At 40.6% G+C, this 18,670-nt stretch overlaps 1 pseudogene; it reads left to right on the top strand.

The window, feature by feature from the left end:
- The first annotated feature begins 200 nt into the window (after positions 1-200).
- Positions 201-6,810, top strand: LOC112647927 (glyceraldehyde-3-phosphate dehydrogenase-like; annotated as a pseudogene).
- The last annotated feature ends 11,860 nt before the right edge of the window (positions 6,811-18,670 follow it).

Genomic DNA, 18,670 nt, shown 5'->3' with positions numbered 1-18,670 from the left:
CATGAGTAGATATTATCACCTGATATTTTACAAAGGAAGAAGCTGAGGCTCAAAGAGGCTACACAATTTACATAAGGTCAAACGTCTAGGAAAGGCCAAGGCATTTTCAGACAGAAGAGGGAGACCTTGATAACCCTCTAAACCGTGCTCTGTGCCTCAGCACAACACCTCCCTATAAAACAGAATCTCCTGGAACTGCGATGGCGCAAAGTAAGCTCTCAAATAATAATAATTATTATTGATTACAACATGCTTCCAATAGGATGCATTTAAAGTCTGATACCTTAGTATAGTTGAATTGTATTTCAAAGGTGAAGAATTTAATTAAAATCTGAAGTTCAAGTATACACCCCTGATTAGCAAACTTTAGGTCTTCACTTTCATACACCAATTTTTTTTTATATTTTATTTCTTTATTCATGACAGACACACAGAGAGAAGCAGAGACATATGCAGGAGGAGAAGCAGGCTCCCTGTAAGGAGCCCAATGTGGGATTCGATCCTAGGACCCCGGGATCATGCCCTGAACTGAGGCAGACACTCAACAGCTGAGCCACCCAGGCGTCCCTCATACACCAATTTTAAAAGACACACTACATTTTCTCCTTTCAAAATATAGAAAGCAAAATAATTAATATAGTCTCAGAAATCGTGTGCCTTTCAGATGCTTATTTTAGTACTTCTAGTCTTTTGATCTAGTCTCAGTAATAATTAGTGCAAACTTTTGTTTTGAAGGGCAGTATTATATTTTGGTTTTCTTGGAAACCACCACTGTCAAGGCTGTGCACATACGGTTATCACAATGACGCATCTTCAAGAGGAAGTGAACAAGTTTTATTAGAACCTCACCTCTCCTCTTCAAAGGTTTGGAAGTTTTGGAGATACTGGCAGTCAAAAATAAGACTAGCCACTAAGAAAGGAAATCGAAATGTCTTCCCTTTCAAAAGGACAAACTGAAAGGTCATCAAATAAAATTAAGAAGCAGAGTCTGAAAATAGCAAAGTGGCAAGTGATATCCCTTTGTCAAAGCTTGTAATTTAATAAGGATTTTCATTCTTCAGCTCAAAACTGACAGGGTGAGGTCAATTCACTCTCTCCTTTAATCAGTCATTCCTAGTGGTCTTTTTATCCAGCTGTTGGAGATATAAAAGAGAAAGAGTTGTAAGTTTAAAGTCAGAAGATGTGAGTTCTTTCTTTTCCTGCCACTTGACCAACTGTGTAAAATAGATAAAAGAACAAGTTCTTTCCTGATTCCCAAATGTGATCATATAGGTGACTCTCCTTTGTAAAAACAAAAACAAAAATAAAACAAAAACAAAACAAAGCCCAGAATCAGTGGTTCTCAAACGCTTCTGCTCTCCAGGGTACATTTGCCAATATCTGGAGACATTTTTTTTTTTTTTTCTGGAGACATTTTTGATGCACCACTGGGAGTGCAGGTACTACTCACATCTAACAGATCAAGGCCAAGGTCACTGCTAAATATCTTACAATATATAGGACAGTCCCTCACATCAAAGAATTATCTATCTGCCCAAATGCCAATAGTGCTAAAGTTGAGAAACTGCTCTAGACAAATGCAAGTTACTCCTAGCTTCCCCAACCAATGCCGTGGATGCCAGCAAATCTCCTCGGTATGCCAGAATGACTGTGACCTGAAAGGGAGCTTCTCAGATCCAGCTCTTCTCATCTAGCAAGAGTGAAGAGGCAAAGCAGTTCTTGCCTTTCTGCCGTAGTCCAGAGTGCCAGCTGAGGACCTCCACAGGGCTGAGGGAAAGGCTGAGATACACTTGTCAGTCTCAACCTTACTAACACTCACTCTTCCCAGATGCTTTCTTGGGATCTAAGTAATCAAAAAACATTTCTCCAACTGGATTGAATATGTAGCACTAAACAGTATTTACTGAGTACCCATCTATGTGCCATTGAGAAAGATGTAGAAATCATAATAGATTGATAGATCTCTTGTTTAATAAATAAAATCCTTGCCATCATCATTTAGAAGTTTAGAATCTAGTGGATGAAATAATATAAATGACCAATGAAGAATCCCAGAAATTTTACTTCTACAAAATTACATATGGTATCATGGAGTGGGTAGGATATGGATTTGATCAGAGGAATGGAAAGGTCTTCTGGCGTAAGAGGTAACAAAGAAGGGTGGCAAAGATAGATGTGATGGTTAATTTTATGTGTAACTTGACTGGGCCATGGATTGTCTAGACAGTCACACAATATTCTGGGTGTGTCTATGAGGGGTTTTTTTGGGGATTAATATTTGAATTGGTAAACTAAGTAGAGCAGATTGCTCTCGCCAATGTGGATAGGCTTCCTTCAATCAGTTGAAGGCCTGAATAGAACAAGAAGACTAATCTTCCCATGAGTAAGAGAGAATTCCTCCTCCTTGACTACCTTCAAGCCAGGACATCAATCTTTTCTCGCCCTTAGACTTGCACTGAAACAGGGGCTCTTCCTGGGTCTTAGGACGGCTAGCTTTTGGACTGGAACTGCATCATTGGTTCTCTTGGCTCTCTGCCTTGCTGACTACAGATCTTGGTAATTCTCAGCCACCATAATCATGTGAGCCAATCCTTATAAAAAAACATGTATAAGCTATTGATTCTGTTTCTCTACAGTGCACTGCCTAATGAAACAGAGTGCAGGAAACAGTACTAAGAGTGGCCCATTTGAGATGCTGAGCATGATCCTTCAAAAACGTTTAAACAACTTAATGAAGAAGTTTGTTTTCAGAAGCCTGTAGCCCTCAGCAATTCATAAAGGGATGCAGGAGAGATTAGGGCATAGCTCAAGAAAACTGTATTCTTGAGGACCTGGATGGTTCAGTTGGTTAAGACTCTTGATTAAGACCCTTGATTTAGGCTCAGGTCATGATTTCAGGGTCGTGAGATTGAGGCCTGCATCTGGCCCTGCACTGGGCATGGAGCCTGCTTAAGATTCTCTCTCCCTCTGCCCTTCCCCCAATGCTTGTGTACACACCTGCATGCACTCTCTCAAATAAATAAATAAATAAATAAATAAATAAATAAATAAAATCTTTTTAAAAATGAAAAAGAAACTGTATCATTCATTTACAAATGAAGATAAAGACACAGAAGAAAGATTTGTTTCTCTGGAGGCCTCCCCACCCCACCCCTAGCCATGATCTGAGAGAGAGTTTTGAGTAGGGACCAGGGAGAGAAAATAGTTGAGCAGACTTTCCTTTTCTTCCCTTTCACTTTTCCTCCATTCCCCAGCTTTGCTAGCAGAGAGATACCAAGTATGCTAGTGCCACACTGCCTGGAAAACAGGAGAAAGACTCTTCCTTCTTAGTTGCATAGAGCAAAGAAGGACCATGAAAGTGGAGAAAATTAATGAGGCCAATGTTCTCTGAAAAGAGGCAGAAGACACAGAATGATGTATAGCATCCAGAAACATCACAATAGGCAGTAGAGTTTTGTATTTATTCAGCAGCAGACATTTAACAAGTGTGCATAGCACAGGCCCTATGCCAGAATATGACAAAAGTCTTGTCACTGGGTGACCTGCCCAGGCCGGAGAGATCTTACTAAGGGCTCTGGATATGGAGTCAGGAGACTAAGGATTAAATCTCAGCTTGACCATTTGTTCGAGTGTGCCCCTGAGCAAGTGGCTTCACTTGCTAGGCCTCAGTTTTGCCACTTGCAGAAGGAAGGCATTACAATACTTTCATAGAATTGTTGTGAGATATAAATGATATGCGGTAGTGGCATGTGATAAGCATTAGACGAATGCCAGGTACATAATAAATGCCTCATAAATGTTTTTTTCCTTCCTTCTCTGTTGGTATGGGTTCCAATTTGTCCCTTCTGCCATGAAATTTCTCCATATTCTATTGTAGAAATGCCCTAACAATTCCCTGCCCCCAAATTCCATAGGTCCTGGATCCTTTAGATATCCTCTCACACCTCCTAGAAGTCTCAATGGCTCTAGGATTATCTCTAAAATTCCTGTTCCTCCCCTGACCTGACTGCTTATATTCCTATTCTGGCTTGTCTAAAGTATGATCATAGCACACTCACAGGTATTCTACTAAATCCAAGTTTCTGGTCCAAAAGTAAATCTCACTGTTGAGGTTTCAGGCAGTCTCATGAAGGTAGGGACCAGGGCATTTGGTCTCCAACAGCCTCTGCTACCACCAGAGGGAGGGGATCTCTGCAGATGTTCCTCCAGGAGGGTTTATCTGATAATCAGTACAGCTCGCACAAGGAACTCTTGGCAAATCTCAGCCTCAATGTTAATCTCTCCAGGATTAAGAAATGACCACAAAGTCTGCCTTCCAGGAGGCCTAAGGTTCTTATCCTCTTCCCCATATATCTGCTGGATGTCTGATCATTTGATAAGTGCTAAGAATTAACCTGCCATGGGGGCTACAACAGTTCCTATTATTGAAGATAACAAGGATCCCCAGAGGCAAATCACAGCACATTATTCCTTCCTTTTTGCTTGTTACTTTCCCAACAATGACAATCTGAGTTCAAATCATTCTTCCTTCTTAACAAAACCACAGCATACTGATGTTATTATGCAAAAAATCCACATCAAACATCTTTCAAGTATATTGTGCATTTTCCAAACACTTCATTGTCGTCAAGATCCCTCTGTTTTCTAACATCAGCACATTTCCCAATCTCATGGGTTGCAGTTCCAGATTTAATCATCTCCACCCTGTCTCCAGCTTCTTGCATCAAATGGTCCAGTCACTTATACACCAAGGAAACAGAGGCCATTAATCAAAAACTCCAACATCCCCTTCCTCTATCTCCTAATATCTATACTGTGACAGTGAACAATAACCAGGAAATCTATAGCTCTGCAGAAGAATCCCACATATTAGTCAAAGGGAAAAGCCCTGCCAAGAAATATGGAAGTGACCTTTTGGCTCAAAACAGTATCTCGGAGAGAGAGGGAAAGTTAGTCATTACCACCAACCAGAATGAAATGTTTCCTTCCCTTTAGAAAGTCAGTGCTCACAGAGAGCCTAAGGAAGGAGGTGCAATACTAGTTGAATTCTCAACTCTAGCAGTGCAATCAAGGATCTCAGAATGAATCAGGTCAAATTAGAGTTTTGGCATTTTCTTACAATTTTACAGAAAAGGTAAGTCTGTAAAAAGTTACAGCCTTATATTTATTATTATATTATATTTTGTATTTCCTTTTTTCCAGCTTTCCATTTATTCATTTGTCCTGTATTTATTAAGACTGTCTGGGGATCCCTGGGTGGCGCAGCGGTTTGGCGCCTGCCTTTGGCCCAGGGCGCGATCCTGGAGACCGGGGATCGAATCCCACGTCGGGCTCCCGGTGCATGGAGCCTGCTTCTCCCTCTGCCTATGTCTCTGCCTCTCTCTCTCTCTCTCTGCGACTATCATAAATAAATAAAAATTAAAAAAAAAAAAGACTGTCTGGACTCTCTGCTCCTCCCTGTTGGACAGACAACTGCATCTTCTGGTGCAGTACCAGCCACATCCCCAAGATAGATGGCAAAGTTTGGAGTAAATGGATTTGGCCATACTGGAATCTAATCATCTCATCAGCCCTCACTGGGGCTGTTTTTAACTCTGGCAAAGTGGATATTGTTGCCATCAATGACTCCTTCATTTACCTCAACTACATGGTCTACATGTTGCAGTATGATTCCACTCACAGCAAATTCCACAACGCGGTCAAGGCTGAAAACATGAAACTTGTCATCAACAGAAAGTCCATTTCCATCTTCCAGGAGTAAGATTTCACCAACATCAAATGAGGTGATGCCAGTGCTGAGAATATTGTGTAGTCCACTGGGGTCTTCACCACAGAGAAGGCTGGGATCATTTATTTGAATGGTAGGCCAAATGGGTCATTTTCTCTGTTCCTTCTGCTGATGCCCCCATGTTTGTGATGGGCATAAACCATGAGAAGTATGGCAACTCCCTCAAGATTGTCAGCAATGGGGCAGCCCAGGTGACTCAGTGGTTTAGTGCCACCTTCAGCCCAGGGCATGATCCTGGAGACCTGGGATCGAGTCTCATGTCGTGCTCCCTCCATGGAGCCTGCTTCTCCCTCTGCCTATGTCTCTGCTTCTCTCTGTGTGTCTCTCATGAATAAATAAGTAAAATCTTTAAAAAAAAATTGTCAGCAATGCCTTCTGCACCACTAACTGCTTGGCCCCTCTGGCCAAGGTCATCCATGACAAGTTCAGCATCATGGAGGGACTCATAGCCACAGTCCCTGCCACCTAAAAGACTGTGGCTGGCCCCTCTAGGAAGCTGTGGTGTGATGCCCAGAATATCATCCCTGCTTCTACTGACACTACTAAGGATTTAGGCAAGGTCATCTGTAAGCTGAATGGAAAGCTCACTGACATGGCCTTCCATATACCTACTCCCAATGTGTGAGTTATGTATCTGGCGTGCCACCTAAATAAAGCTGCCAAATATGATGACATCAAGAAGGTGGTGAAGCACCTTCAAGGGCATCTTGGGGTACACTGAGGACTAAGTTGCCTCCCATAACTTTAACAGTGACACCTACTCTTGCACCTTCGATGCTGGGACTGGTATTGCTCTCAATGGCCACTTTGCCAATATCATCTCCTGGTGTGACAGTGAATTTGGCTATAGCAACCAGATGGTGGACTTTATGGTCCACATGACCCCCAAGAAGGAAGAGCCCACTAGACCACCAGCCCCAGCAACAGCAAAAGGAGAGAGGCCGTCAGCTGATGGGGAGTCCTTGCCCCAACTCATCTCCCAACACACTGAGAATCCCCTGACCTCCACAGTTTCCATCTGAGATCTCCTGAAGGAGGGTCTTGGGGAGCCCTACTCTGTCATACAGACATCTGTGAGGCCATTGCACACAGAGGGAAGAATGAGTGCAAAGCCTCCAAGGCAGGAGGCAGTCTGATGCATTCAAGAAACAACAAGAAGCCCAGTGTGGCTGACACAGAGTGACTGAGGAGAAAAGTGAGGAGAAAAGAGGTCAGATGGCTAACAGAAACCACACCACAGTAGCTTGGGCAGACAGTGTGATTAGTTTCGATTTTATTGGAGGTGAGTGAGAGGGAAAGTCATTGGATAATTCTGAGAGGAGATATGGCAGGTAACCTACATAATATACTGGATGTTTCAAACCGCTGGAGAAAAATCAAAACAAAAGAAAAAAAAGGTGAGGCATCAGGGGAGGAACATTGTGGTTCTTAATTTGTCCTTCTCCATCCCCTTCACCTTTCTAACACAACTGATTCTTTGAGGCTCAGCTCAGATTGACACCTCCTCCAAGAAGCCTTCTCTGAATCTCTCTCCCTGAATTGGGTAAGAATGAACCTTTTCTATGTTCTCATAGCACCCTAAACAATCTTCTTAAGCATTTATCGTACTGTATTGTGATAATCTGTTTATTGTCTCTTTAGCAAGTACTTACAAAATGTTTGTCGATGAAATGAAAGGATGGATGGATGGATGGATGGATGGATGGATGGATGGATGGATGAGACAGAGTAAAACAGAGAGTGAGTGAATGGAAGTAGATAGTCCCTGAAGCTACCTATAATGGAGGTGGTGTCAATGACAATGGCAAGAAGGAGACAGGTGCCACGCTACTGTCACTATAAAGTAAAATGACATATCTGATCATTTTATGAATGTTGAAGTGGCTAAGGAGAAAAAAAATCCTCAAATAATCTCACAGGTTCTAATAACCAGAAGGCTTAAGAGAAATAGAAATTATTTAAAAAGGAGCTTCTTTGGAAAAGGTTTTAGGATGGCCAGGTCTAATCCATTCGTTAATCTTAATAGATAGATATTCACGACACATCTAGCTAGTCAGAAAAAGCTAGATATGTCATGATCTCTGCCCTCAAAGGCATATAGACATGAACCATGAAGAAGCAAGACCATACACAGTACCTTTGTCCTGAAGTAACACTGTAGGGTACAACTGTGTAGCTGAACATGCAGGGCTTTCAACTCCTCAGTGGCAATATGGTATGTGGGACAATGCAAGGGCTTCTAAGTCCAATGGTCTTGGGTTCTAGCTTTGCACCTAAATATCTGGGACCCTGTGAAAACTACCGAAACTCCCTAAGTGTGACTCTCTTCATTTGCAAGAGAGAAAGAGGGGAAAAAACTACTTGGCAAAGCTGTCAAGGAAAACGTAATAGGATAAAATATGGGAAAAGATCTACAATGATCCCTTGGAATACTTGGTGCTTTAACAATATCACTGGGCCAAATTCTCTTTCAGTTCCAAGCTCAGCATGTCACAAGGTTGCATTAGAGGCCCCCGGGATTTAAATTTGCATCAGCATTTTGGGACATGCTTCAGATCTTCAATATGCTAACTCACACTGACACATTCATTTTCCAGAAAAAATAAACTCCCTTACTTCAACATCTGGAAACCAAATGTATTACAAGAAGACAGGAAGGAAGAGGGTGAATATCAAATTACTTTATATTCAGCATACTCACAAAAGATGAAAATAATCTTGAAAATTACCTTGAAAAACTTAGAATTTATCACAATCACTGATGTGTTTCCATCAAATCATTGGTAAAGCCAATATAGAAATAAAGATATCTGTTCAAAAAGTTGGTACAATTTCTCTTACTGGAACACTTCTGCCTGTAGAGCTGAAAGCATATTTTCCAATACTGAATATTTACATGGTAGGTGAAATTTCAATCACATCTGTCAGAGGAGAAATTTGAGGGTCAGAGAGAGAAACGCTATTTGAGCATGGAGCCCTTTGATCCAAAAAGCTAAGCAGAAGCAGTCTCAGTTAATCCAGACATACTTTGTAATGGAAATTAGGTTAGAAGAAAGAAAAATGTGCCTATAGCATAACAAAACCAGAATCTGTTTTGTTTTTTCATGAGAAATAGGGTCAGAGAATGTGAAGAACACATATGCCTCACACAGAATAGACCAAAAAGTTTTCTAGAAATAAATGAATTATTCCAATGGAGAAGTGTGCTTGTCATCAAGTTCTTCAGGAGAAAACTAGCTTCAGCATTGTCAACAGAGAGAGATAGAACTGAAGTTAAAGCAGCTACTATTCCCAATGACTTACCACAGGAAAGTCAGCAGGAGTCTGAGTAGAGACCCCAGTGTTAATCAGCTGATGCCTGAAATGTCTCTAAGACCTAGGAAGGGTCTGAACATGCTGTTTCATTATGTTGAATGAAGAGCAAGAGTGACCCTGAAGGCAAGGGCAGGGACTTTGGGTAAGGAGGACCTAAGCGAGAACAAAAGAGAGAAAATGGGTAGGACTGAAGGAAAAAGAAAGTGAAGAAATGAGCAAGCCTACTTGCGGTTCACCTTCTTGAAGACGTAAGTTGAAGCCATATCCACTCATCATGCATCCCCATTCCATCCCATTCCCCATGAGTAAGTTAGTTCAAAGGCACATCTCATGACCCTCGCACCTACACCTCAACTCTGTGCAGCTGTAGGACGCTTACTCAAGCATTCAGCCAAAGAATTGCTTAAACAGGGACGCATGGGTGGCTCAGCAGTTGGGCGCCTTCCTTCAGCTCAGGGTGTGATCCTGGGGTCCTGGAATTGAGTCCTGCATCAGGCTCCCTGCATGGAGCCTGCTCCTCTCTCTGCCTGTGTCTCTGCCTGAGTCTCTGCCTCTTTCTGTGTCTCTCATAAATAAATAAAATCTTAAAAAAAAAAAAGAATTGCTTAAACAAATCACATTAGGTGAGAGAGAGAAGAGAAGACAAGTCTTCAGAAATGAGCAGGTTGTAGGAGAAATACCTGCACAATCCCCTGTGGATCACTGGACTAGTGTACCAACCAATGATAACAGCATCACCTAAAAAAATAAAAATGCCTCTGATTTCTGTCCCGCTCCCACAAAAGAGCTATCTAAAACAAATCTGCTAGAGGACTGGAAGGAGAGCCCATGTGTGTGTTAAACTCTTTGTTCCCTACCTTGAAACTGAGCCTGCACACACTATACATACATTTATGAAAGCTCCCTAGATGGTATCGGAGAAAGGAACTGATGGAAATAGAGTCTCCCTCAGATTCAGAAGCACTGATATGCCTAAACAGGTACCAAGGGAGAGAGAAAGAAACGAGAGAAGGACGTTGGTTTAGTTAAGGAAAAATGCAGTGGAGCATCTTTTAAATTACAAACCGACGTCCCTGGCCTAGCCAGAGACTGTGGGTGGGGAAAAAAATCAAAATAAAATCTCCTGCCAACTCAGAAAACCTATCCACAAAAGCAGAAGAGAAAGAAAATAGCCTCCTTACTGAATAAGTAGCAAACCAGAATGTGATGCACATCACAGATAAGCCACTAAAGAGATCACAAGGTAGAAAAGAAATCTCATCCTTTTATATAGTCAAGCAGTTGCAGCCCATTTCATACATGTTCTCAAGTTAAACAATGACCAGTTCTCAAGTGAGCGCATTTGACAGCACCATTTGCCATACATAGTTCGTTCCAAATTCACCTGATAATTGGGGCAGGCACTATGTTTACTAATTGCCTTTATCCAAAGGAAATATAAATTTCTTATAAGTGGTAGATTAGTAACTTGGAATCACACACCTACCAAAATTGGGCTCCTACCTAGTCCCAGAGACTGGGAAATAGAGGTGCTGTCTTCCTTGATTACGTTTCAAAGGGATAGCTGCAAAGTCCTTGAGAAAGATTTGTAGGTTACAAAACTTGCTAGAGGCTTACTTAGCTTTTTAAAAGGTTTACACATTATAAAATGGACAGAGAAAGAATTCAAAATTACAGTTTTCGTCAAAAATAAATGTACTAAGGAAAGAGGAGAAAGAATCACCCTTCTTGCACCAGGAAAAATTCAATATTTTCCTGTTTGTATTTGTATTTACCCTTATACAACATCTGCCTTACTTAACCACTGTACTTTCAGCGCCTCGAACTGGAAATGACACTTATTCCAATGCAACACTGCATTTAATCATGCAACAAATATTAACTCATTCGACTCTGCTGCACTGTTCTAGATATTGGGAAAAGGACAATAAACAAAGTAGACAGAACCCTTCTTTTCTTGTGGGGGAGTCAAGCAAAAAGAAATAAATATTATATATATATATGGTCATGTGTGATATTTATAATATTTACATCATATGATAACATGCATAATGTGCATAATGTTCTATGAAGGAAAACATAACAAAGTAGAGATTATAGAGCTTGATTCAGAGCTACATGTATAGGATGATTAGGGACAGCATCTTGGGAACCCATAAAAGTAAAGAAACAAGCCATGTGGAGGATATTATGGGTGGTGAGTGCGGGTACATTTTAGGGTAATACATATGTCTAAGTCCACAAGGTTTCTCAACCTCAGCACTATTGACAGATTCTTCTTTGTTGTGAGGGGTTGTCCTGTATATTGTAGAATTTTTAGTAACAACCCTAGCCTCTACTCACTGGATGCTAGTAGCTCCTCTCCCCAAGCTGTGACAACCAAAAATGTTTCCAGACACTGCCAAACATTCCTGAGGGTAGGGAGTAGGAGTAGTAAAATCATCAAGTTGAAAATCACTTGATCTAAGGGATAACCTTGAGAATGACTCTAAGGCAATGATTCTTAAATTTAGAAGATGCAGCTGAAGCAGTACTGAGATTGAAACAGCTTTAAATGCATAGAAAAGGAGAAAGACAATAGATCCATAATCTAAGTATCTATTTCAAAAAGCTAGAAAAACAAAAGTGTATCAATCCTATATCAAATAAAAGAAAAAATAGTAAAGATGAAAACAAAGATCAACAAATATAAATAAACATACAATAGAGAAAAAGATAAATATGCACTAGAGAAAAATCAACAAAACCAAAAACTAGTTATTTGAAAATTTTAATAAAATTTGTACAACCTTATCAAGAATAACAAAGAAACAAGGCACAAATTATTAGTATCAAGCATGAAAACTGGAAAGCACTATAAATCCCACAAACATTAACATCATAAGAAGATGTGAGGAACAACCTCATGACAGTGAATTTGAAAATTTGGATGAAAAGGACAAGTCTTCTATAAATAGGGAACAAACCAGTGGTTGCCAGAAGGAAGGGGGTTGAGGGAATGGACAAAATGGGTGAAAGGGAGTGGGAGACATAGACTTCCAGCTATAGAATGAATAAGTCATGGGAATAAAAGACACAGCATAAGGAATACAGTCAATGATCTTGTAATAACACTGTATGGTGACAGATGGTAGCTACACTCACAGTGAGCATAGCATAATATATAAACTTGTCAAATCATTATGTTGTACACTTAAAATTAATGTAACATTGTGTGTCAACCATACTCAAAAATTGTATCAAAAAAGGTCAAATCTTAGAAAAATGCAAAATATCAAAACTGAAGCAAAATAAAATGGAAAATCTGAATAGTAAATATATATTTAAATAAATTGAATGTGTGGTTTAAAACCTCACCACAAGGAAATCTTCAGGCCTGCATACCTACTCCAATAAATAAATTCTTCCAAACATTTAAGGAAGAAATAATACTAACATACTCAAACTCTTCCAAAGAGCAGGAAAAAGTAAAAACAGGCTGTAATAGCTGTAATACTGGCTCTGTCTCTAGCTCACAAAATGGCCTTTACCAGTCATCTCATTTCCCAGTTTCCCTTTCCTCGCGATGTGAGGATATCCTGATTAAACTCACAAGACACAATAGGTCACAATTATAAACCTTGGGAGTAAACAATCCACATGTGCTTAAAATCTTTTAAGTACTGGACTAGTTATTTCCTCCTCCTTAAGATAAGAGTTTCAAGAGAAAATACTTGTATTCTAGATCCTCAAGAATACAAAAAAAAAAAAAAAACAAAAAAAACAATGGAAACAGACAAATGGGCACGAGCTCTTTTTAAAATTAAAGTTAGAAATATAAGTACATGCATGTATGCAAGCATTTAGATATAAACTACTCTATTGCTATATTGGCTAAGAAAAAGCAAGACATCAAGATTTTCAAGAGCTCTCCACTTCTTCCTGGGATAGTCATTCAACACTTAATACAAAGTTCTGTGTAAACTTCCCCTATAATGAAATCTTCAACCTAGAAGCACAGAAAACATTTACTTGAAGCACATAGTACATTTACTATACAAAATAATTTAGTGTAGAAAATGCATGCTTACTTAAGTTGCAAGTGACCCATGTGAATCACACTCATCACCACATTAATCATGTACCTCCTCTCTTAACTAGAAACACTTCTATCTCTGAGTCAAGTTCATCTCTTTGCAGTCTTCATAAAAAAGAATGGGACTGCATTTGGAGATAAAGTCTTTTAAAAAGTAAAGTGGGGTCCTTAGGATAAACCTTAATCCAGTACAACTGTTGTCTTTATAAAAGGAGATTAGAACATGGGCATATCCAGAAGGAAGACTTTGTGGGCACCTGGGTGGCTCAGTGGTTGAGCTTCTACCTTTGGCTCAGGTCGTGATCCCGGGGTCCTGGGATCAGGTCCTGCATCGGGCTCCCTGCGGGGAGCCTGCTTCTCCCTCTGCCTGCATCTCTGCCTCTCTCCCTGTGTCTCTCATGAATAAATAAATAAAATCTTAAAAAAAAAAAAAAAAGGAAGACCATTTGAAATACAGGCAGAAGACACCATCTACAAGCCAAGGAGAGAGGCCTCAGAGGAAACTAATACCTTCACCTCAGTTTCTAGCCTCCAGAACTATGAGAAAATTAATTTCTGTTGTGTAAACCAACCAGTGTGTGGTACTCTGTTATGGCAGGCCCTGGAAAATTAATACACCTGGTTTTTCTGACATTCCTAATTATACTGTTATCTCAAAAGATGTCCCCAGGACTCCCAAGATGACAATTATCATTAATGTTTCCTTTCTTTTTTTATGATGGATAAAGAAGATGTGGTTTATGTATACAATGGAATATTACTCAGCCATGAGAAACGACAAATACCCACCATTTGCTTCAATGTGGATGGAACTGGAGGGTATTATGCTGAGTGAAATAAGTCAGTTGGAGAAGGACAAACATTATATGGTCTCATTCATTTGGGGAATATAAAAAATAGTGAAAGGGAATAAAGGGGAAAGGAGAAAAAAATAAGTGGGAAATATCAGAAAGGGAGACAGAACATGAAAGACTCCTAACTCTGGGAAACGAACTAGGGGTGGTGGAAGGGGAGGTGGGTGGGGGGTGGGAGTGACTGGGTGACGGGCACTGAGGTGGGCACTTGATGGGATGAGCACTGGATGTTATTCTATATGTTGGCAAATTGAACACCAATAAAAAATAAAATTTTTTAAAAAATGTTTCCTTTCTTTTTTTGAATAACACATGCTATGCACAATGCAGGCGAGGTCACAATGCCCAGTTTTGGTAATCCTGGCATAGGACAGACTAGTAGAATCAGTGTTTCCTACTATAAAGCATACTGGTAAATTCTGTGGCTCTTCCAGAGCCTATATCAGAACAGGCTGGGTTGGGATCCAACATTCTTTATTTGAACTGTTTCCCAGGTTCACTGATGATCAAGGAAACACTATATTAAACAACTGAACTAATCAGGGAAAACAAGGCTATGCAATACCAACACTGTTTTGGTCAGTTCCTGACTCACAATAAATGCTCAATAAATATTGACTTACTTATTGCGTTAGCTTCCCATTGCTGCTATAGCAAATTACCACCGACTTTGTGTCTTAGGATGGCACAAATTTATTACCTTATAGTTTCAAAGGTCAGAAGTCTGACATGTGTGTCATGGGCCTGAAATCCAGGTGCAGACAGGGTTGTATTCCCACTGGAGGCTCTAGGGGAGGATCTATTTCTTGCCTTTTCCAGCTTTTACAGGTCGCTTGCTTCCCTCGGCTTATGGCCCTTTCCAGCAATGGCATCACTGATCTCTGCTTTCACCATCACATTGTCTTCCCTGACTCTGACTCTCCAGCTTCCCTCTTTCCTTTATAAGAACACTTTTGATTAGATTGGGCTCCCTAAATGGATAATCTATCATAATCTCTCCATCTCAAGGGAGCTGTAGTAATCACATCTATAAAGTCCCTTTTGCCATGTCAGGTAACATATTCACAGATTTGGAGTATCGGGATGTGGATATCTTTGGAGGTTGGGGAAGCATTATTTTGCTTACCATGCTGACTGATTCTTCATTACTTCATCTTTCATAGAGAGGGGTCTCACAATATTAAGACTTATAAAGCTTTATTCCACATCTAAAGAGGCAGTTCCATTCTCTGAAAAGCTTGCCTACAAGAAGTTCCTCATCATCTGGTAAGTATTGCTCAGGGATCTTAAAAGAATCTTAACAGATCCCTTGCTCATTTACCTCTGAACTCCACATACATTAAGTCACTTAATCCTCCTACAGGTAAGAAAGTAAAAGCATGAGAAGGGTAAGACGCCTCCTCTTTGACCTACAAATTAGAAGGAGCCAAAAATAACACCACTTACTTTCCATCCCCATGAATACATAGTTGTTGAATGTTTGCCATTATACATGCTGGAGTATATATGATATCCCCACTCCATGGAGTTATAGGTTCCCCAAGATACCTGCTACACGGAAGCCACAGTTCCCACTCACTTGTCTTCTTGCACAAGGCAGAGAACTGATGTCTGAAGAACCAAGCATGAGATAAGGAGTAGTGATCATTATGTTGAGCTGGAGAGTTTCTACCTAAAAACATTCAGATTCAAAACTGGTGTACATCCTTCTATGGGACAAAGAAAATGAGCCTGCCATGTAGATCTCGCCCCACTCATCACCCACAGGAGAGCCATCCCAAAAGCAAACAAAAAGATAAAATCAGTAAGTTTTGTATGGAAAATAAAACCGGCTTAAGTCATGGCAAATACTCAATGTAAGGAGAGGGATGTGTTAGCTCTTCGGGGAAGATAGCCCCTTTCAAAGTGCTTCTCTGTGTCTCTACCAAGAATATCCAGTGAGGACCTCAGATCTCAAGAGAGGATTCTTCTCTGACCTATGGTTATGGAATGAAGCAATCCAAAATTCCACTTTGATGAGAAGAACTATTAGAATAAGCAAAAAGATTATCTCTTCTTTGGAAAATTTTACCAAAAATAGTGTTAAAGTTTTCTTTATATATATATATATATATATATATATATATATATATAATTATTTATTTATTCATGAGAGACATGAGAGAGAGAGAGAGACAGAGACAGAGACACAGGCAGAGGGAGAAGCAGGCTCCCTGCAGGGAGCCTGACAGTGGGACTCGATCACACCCTGGGCTGAAGGCGGCGCTAAACTGCTGAGCCACCCGGGCTGCCCTGTGTTAAAGGTTTTAACAAGTCTAAGCAGATTCTGAAAAGGGACAATAATCTTAATAGAACATTGGCCTTTCACTTTTCATGCATTCCAGAAACCACATACTCTAGACAATTTGATCATTTGACTATTCTGAGGTTTGTCTAGCACCTGACTCTGTTCTTGGTGAGCAAACCTCACTGTGTTGTTGTTGGGTTTTTGGGGTTGGGGTTGGGTTGTGTGTGTGTGTGTGTGTGTGTGTGTGTGTGTGAGTGTTTTGGTTTTTGTTTTCTTTTTTTTTTTTAACATTAAACTCTTTCAAGTAGAAGAGAGTCACATACTGTCTTGTAGCTTTTTTCATGACCCAAGCTATGTGTCTTTGATGTTTTGTACCTACAATCAGTGAGATGTTTCACATGTCTAGTCATGACAGGTTGCCAATTGTTTTTGAGAAAATCCTTTCTGGTTTGTGAATCTGGTAATAGACAGTAGAGTTTGCTACAGTGTTTTCTGTATATCAGCAAGAGGCAACCTCTGTATAGGAATCAGTGGGTAAAGAAAAAGGACATGAGCCGTTAAGTCTAAGTGTAAGGATAGGTGTATGTGTTAGTGTAGATTTAGACTTAAGTATAGATGCAGGTGTAGGTGTGAGTATAAATTACCAGCACAAGCACAGGCTGATCATGCCTGGGGTCTTGCTGTAGTCACAGGACAGGGGTTCTGTGAGGGCAACTCTCATTTATACCTAATTGACAAAACAGGTAGGAGAACTTTCAGGTCTTCTGTCTTTTCTTGCTCCTAACTGCTCTCTTCAAAAGGAAGCATGGAAATAGGAAATACTAATGTTAGCCAAGTTAATAGTTCTAGATAAAACTAAAGGGAGAAAATATAAACAAAAGAAAGGGTATCAATTGACTTTGGGCATTCAGTGATCCATGATGATGCTTGTTGAGTTTTTTAGCTCTGTGTTTTCATAGCTTAAGTCACAGGCCTTAGAGATGATCTTGCTCAGGAAGAGAAAATAGATTTCATCTAAGAATCACTTCTGGCTACCTAGCAGTGGCTGTTTGAAAGATTAGGAACAAGCTCACAAGAGAAATCATCTCTGTTATAGGTGTAGGGGGAAGGGTTGACAGTGTGCTGCTCACCAAGTATGTCTCTCCCTGGAAAATTTAGAACTCATTTTATAATTTTTTTTTAATTTATGATAGTCAGAGAGAGAGAGAGAGAGAGAGAGGCAGAGACATAGGCAGAGGGAGAAGCAGGCTCCATGCACCAGGGAGCCCGACGTGGGATTCGATCCCGGGTCTCCAGGATCAGGCCCTGGGCCAAAGGCAGGCGCTAAACTGCTGCGCCACCCAGGGATCCCTAGAACTCATTTTATAAATTAAAAAGTGAGAACCAAGAGAATTTTTTTAAGATTATATTTATTTATTCATGAGAGACACAGAGAGAGAGAAAGAGAAAGAGAGAGGCAGAGACACAGGCAGAGGGAGAAGCAGGCTCCATGCAGGGAGCCCGACATGGGACTCCAGAATCACACCTTGGGCCAAAGGCAGGCACTTAACTCCTGAGCCACCTAGGGATTCCCCCGAACCAAGAGAATTTAAATGATTTGTCCAAGGCCTTACAGCTGCTTAGAAGCAGCTCTGAGGGGCGCTTGGGTGGCTCAGTCAGTTAAGTGTCTGCCTTCTGCTCAGGTCATGACCCCAGGGTCCTGGAATCAAGTCGCAGGTTGAGCTCCCTGCTCAGCGGGGAGCCTGCATCTCCCGCTCCTCCCTGATCATGCTCTCTCTAACTATCTCTGTCACTATCTCTGTCTCTCACTCTCAAATAAATAAATAAAATCTTTAAAAGAAAAGATTTGGAACTCAGGTGTGCTAACTCCGAAGCAGTGTTCCTTCTGTTACACTGTTCTGCCTCGCACCTGACACACATAAATAAGAATAGTTCACACTGTAGATGAGCTGGGACTATAACACAAGTAGGCCAGATACAGACTTGCTAAAAGATATGCATGTCCTAATTCCAGGAATTTGTAAGTATATTACTTTGCAGGTGTGATTAAATTAAGGGTCTTGGGATGGGGTCTTATCCTGCATAATAAGGGTCCTTAATAAGAGGGAGGAGGGAGAGTAGAAGTGAGAGAGGGAGATGTGATGAAAGAAGCAAAGTTGGAGGGATGTATGGCCATGAGTCAAGGAATGTGAGTAGAGTCTAGAAGCTAGAAAAAGACAAAGGAATGAATGCTCTCCTACAGCCTCCAGAAGAAACACAGGCCTACTAGCACCTTGATTTTAGCCAAGTGCAACTGATTTTAGATTTCTGCCCTCCAGAACTATAAGATAATAAAGTTGTTTTGAGGCACA

This window comes from Canis lupus, chromosome 7 (genome assembly GCF_003254725.2).
Source record: "Canis lupus dingo isolate Sandy chromosome 7, ASM325472v2, whole genome shotgun sequence".
NCBI classification, from domain to species: Eukaryota; Metazoa; Chordata; class Mammalia; order Carnivora; family Canidae; genus Canis; species Canis lupus.
The sequence above is the reverse complement of the archived record's forward strand: the minus strand, read 5'-3'. Positions and strand labels throughout refer to the sequence as shown.